Here is a 4,556-nt window from a genome sequence, read left to right as displayed (position 1 = left end):
CATGACTACCATCGACACCGCAAACTGCCGGCTCCAAGTGGAGAGGATCTCCAAGAAGATCGCGCATATCGACACAGACATCAAGTTTCTACAAAGATGCAAGAAAGCAGACAAGCATTATTCATGTAAATTGAGTTTGTGTCTTTATATGCCCTGTTTGTGAACAGAATTCAGGACGTTCAGAGACTATTTCCTCGGGTGGATGTAGCTGTTACAAGGGGGCATAACTATAAGGTTCATGGTGGGAGATATAGGAAGGATATACGAGGTAGGTTCTTTACGCGGAGAGTGGTTGGGGTGTGGAATGGACTGCCTGCAGTGATAGTGGAGTCGGACACTTTAGGAGCTTTCAAGCGGTTATTGGATAGGCACATAGAGCACACCAGGATGATCGGGAGTGGGATAGCTTGATCTTGGTTTTGGAAAAGGTTCGGCACAACATTGTGGGCCGAAGGGCCTGTTCTGTGCTGTACTGTTCTATGACTAGGGTAGGGAGGGTTTGAGAAAGAATGGCGAAAGTAATGTGACTTTTCAGGGGCGTCTGGACAAATAGGATTGGAATAGAGGGATATGGTCCCCGGAAGGGTAGGGGGTTTTAGTTCAGACGGGCAGCATGGTCGGTGCAGGCTTGGAGGGCCGAAGGGCCTGTTCCTGTGCTGTAATTTTCTTGGTTCATTGTTCACAATTTTTGGAAATGCATTGGCTAATTGACAATGGTCTTCGAATAGTGAACTCTACCCCTGACCCATGACATCTGACCCCTAACCTCTAACCCTAACCCTGAACCTAACGTGGGCAGCATGGTGGGCACAGCGGGTTAGCACTGCTGCCTCACAGCGCCAGGGACCCGGGTTCGATTCCCGGCTTGGGGTCGCCGTCTGTGTGGAGTCTGCACGTTCTCCCCGTGTCTGCGTGGGTTTCCTCCGGGTTCCTCCCACACTCCAAAAGACGTGCTGGTTAGGGTGCATTGGCCGTGCTAAATTCTCCCTCAGTGTTACCCGAACAGGCGCCGGAGTGTGGCGACGAGGGGAATTTCACAGTAACTTCATTGCAGTGTTAATGTGAGCCGACTTGTGACACAAAGAACAAAGAACAGTACAGCACAGGAAACAGGCCCTTCGGCCCTCCAAGCCTGTGCCGCTCCTTGGTCCAACTAGACCAATCGTTTGTATCCCTCCATTCCCAGGCTGCTCATGTGACTATCCAGGTAAGTCTTAAACGATGTCAGCGTGCCTGCCTCCACCACCCTACTTGGCAGCGCATTCCAGGCCCCCACCACCCTCTGTGTAAAAAACGTCCCTCTGATATCTGAGTTATACTTCGCCCCTCTCAGCTTGAGCCCGTGACCCCTCGTGATCGTCACCTCCGACCTGGGAAAAAGCTTCCCACTGTTCACCCTATCTATACCCTTCATAATCTTGTACACCTCTATTAGATCTCCCCTCATTCTCCGTCTTTCCAAGGAGAACAACCCCAGTCTACCCAATCTCTCCTCATAGCTAAGACCCTCCATACCAGGCAACATCCTGGTAAACCTTCTCTGCACTCTCTCTAACGCCTCCACGTCCTTCTGGTAGTGCGGCGACCAGAACTGGACGCAGTACTCCAAATGTGGCCTAACCAGCGTTCTATACAGCTGCATCATCAGACTCCAGCTTTTATACTCTATACCCCGTCCTATAAAGGCAAGCATACCATATGCCTTCTTCACCACCTTCTCCACCTGTGTTGCCACCTTCAAGGATTTGTGGACCTGCACACCTAGGTCCCTCTGTGTTTCTATACTCCTGATGACTCTGCCATTTATTGTATAACTCCTCCCTACATTATTTCTTCCAAAATGCATCACTTCGCATTTATCCGGATTAAACTCCATCTGCCACCTCTCTGCCCAATTTTCCAGCCTATTTACATCCTGATGAACCTTTGAACCTTTACACTAGTAAATAAAACTTCAAAGAAAACTTTAGGTAAATGGCAACTGTGATATTTATTTTTATAAAGAAATGTAATCCAGAGGTTCATAGCCTCGTGATGGCGAGTCAACTTTTGGGATCCAATCCGGCAAGGCGAGCCTGGGATTGTGTCGGTGATCCCTGACCCCTGGTCCTTGATTGGTTACCCGGGTCATGTGACCCTCCCTGAACTTCGACCCTTGAAGGGGGCAAGCACCACCAAAACGCGCCACACTAAGACAACTCGTGGTGGCCAGTGCCCGTCTTGACGAACCCCATTCTTCCTCCAGCGCCCTCGTGCCAATCCTCCTGCCAGAACAAGCATTCAGACCAGGGTCAATGTACAAGACATTGGTAAGGCCACTCTTGGAAGACCGTGTACAGTTCTGGTCGCCCTATTATAGAAAAGATATTATTAAACTAGAAAGAGTGCAGAAAAGATTTACTAGGATGCTACCGGGACTTGATGGTTTGAGTTATAAGGAGAGGCTGGATAGACTGGGACTTTTTTCTCTGGAGCGTAGGAGGCTGAGGGGTGATCTTATAGAGGTCTATAAAATAACGAGGGGCACAGATCAGCTAGATAGTCAAAATCTTTTCCCAAAGATAGGGGAGTCTAAAACTAGAGGGCATAGGTTTAAGGTGAAAGGGGAGAGATACAAAGGGGTCCAGAGGGGCAATTTTTTTCACACAGAGGGTGGTGAGTGTCTGGAATGAGCTGCCAGGGGTAGTAGTAGAGGCGGGTACAATATTGTCTTAAAAAAGCGTTTAGACAGTTACATGGGTAAGATGGGTATAGAGGGATATGGGCCAAACGCAGGCAATTGGGATTAGCTTAGTGGTTAAAAAAAGGGCAGCATGGACAAGTTGGGCCGAAGGGCCTGTTTCCATGCTGTTAACCTCCATGGAAAGTTAAGTTTATTTATTAGTCACAAGTCGGCTTACGTTAACACTGCAGTGAAGTTACTGTGAAAATCCCCTAGTCGCCACACTCCAACGCCTGTTCGGGTAACACTGCGGGAGAATTTAGCACGGCCAACGCACCCTAACCAGCACGTTTTTCAGAATGTGGGAGGAAACCGGAGCACCCGGAGGAAACCCACGCAGACACGGGAGAGAATGGGCAAACTCCGCACAGACAGTGGACCCAAGCCGGGAATCGAACCTGGGTCCCTGGCGGTGTGAGGCAGCAGTGCTAAACCACTGTGCCACCGTGACTCTATGACGTGCCCCTCTCTCCCTGTCCCTCAATCCCAAGCGTGACCCGGTCACTGACCAACTGACCACTCCAACCGCGACTGTCCATGCCTCTCCAACTGGTCCCTGATTGGTTACCCGGGTCATGTGACCCTCCCTGAACTTCGACCCTAGTTCCTTGACGATCGAGTTCCAACTCTGATGTGGTGTAGCAGATAGAGTAACCTCAGTGGAATATCAGGATAGGGGGATGGATTCAGGGGCAGGTGCGGGTGGAGGGGGAAGTGGGGGGGGGATTCTGTGAGAAAACATCAATTGCCCGTCTCAAACGCGATTGGAAACGGGGTTGAGAACGGGGCGAAGATCGCTTGGCCCCGCTCAGACACAACACTAACTGGTGACCACCCTCTCTGCTTACAAGTTCAAAGGTTCATCAGATGTAGGAGCAGAATTAGGCCATTCGGCCCATCGAGTCTGCTCCGCCATGGCTGGTATGCCCCTCATCCCCATTTTTCCTGCCTTCTCCCCATAACCCTTCAACCCATTCCCAATTAAAAATCTGTCTAACCCCTCCTTAAATGTACTCACCATCCCAGCATCCACCGCACTTTTGGGGGTAGCGAATTCCACAGATTCACAACCCTCTGGGAGTAGTAGTTTCTCCTCCAACTCTGTTTTAAATTTGTTGCCCCTTATCCTAAGACCTCTCGTCCTAGAATGTCCCACCAGAGGAAGCATCCGCTCCACGTCTACTTTATCCACACCTTTTATCATCTTGTAGACCTCAATTTGATCTCCCCTCATTCTTCTCAATTCCAGAGAGTATAGGCCCGAACCGTTCGATCTCTCTTCACCCGACAAACGCCTCATCTCTGGAATCAATCTGGTCAACCTCCTCTGAACTGCCTCCAATGCATCTTTCCTCAAATGCGGGGACCACAAACCGTGCCCCCAACTGTGCTTGCATGTTCCTCTGAGAATCCGCCCTTGCCAACTCTCTCTGCGACACCTTACCGTCGAACCGATGTGTCTCAACTGCTGATCGCTGTATCTCTGATGGAATAAAGCTTTGTTTTCCCGCACTTTCTGTGTCCAAATCTGCTCTTGTTTCTCCGCATGCTGACCGCGGTGGAGGTTTCTGGCACGGAAGGAGGCCACTCAGCCCATCGTGCGTGTGCTAGCCTATGCTGAAAACCCCTCCCCCCCTTTTTTAACTTCTCCTCTCGCCTGCTTTTCCTTTCAAAACCTTCTTCCCCACCCCCCATTCCCCCAATTCCATCTCCCTCGCTCATCCCATGGGGGTTTTGAGATTTGATTTGATTTATTATTGTCACATGTATTGGGATACAGTGAAAAGTATTGTTTCTTGCGCGCTATACAGACAAAGCATACCGTTCATAGAGT

General features: G+C 50.0%; 1 long non-coding RNA gene across 1 annotated transcript; it reads left to right on the top strand.

Moving 5' to 3' along the window:
* The first annotated feature begins 256 nt into the window (after positions 1–256).
* LOC144489497 (uncharacterized) lies at positions 257–4,234 on the top strand. The gene is made up of 2 exons (XR_013496988.1): positions 257–816; positions 3,149–4,234. It is a non-coding gene; the product is annotated as an uncharacterized LOC144489497 (long non-coding RNA).
* The last annotated feature ends 322 nt before the right edge of the window (positions 4,235–4,556 follow it).

The sequence above is a fragment of the Mustelus asterias genome, unplaced genomic scaffold, assembly GCF_964213995.1.
Source record: "Mustelus asterias unplaced genomic scaffold, sMusAst1.hap1.1 HAP1_SCAFFOLD_2243, whole genome shotgun sequence".
In the NCBI taxonomy this organism is placed as follows: domain Eukaryota; kingdom Metazoa; phylum Chordata; class Chondrichthyes; order Carcharhiniformes; family Triakidae; genus Mustelus; species Mustelus asterias.
This window is presented reverse-complemented; position numbering and strand designations above follow the sequence as displayed.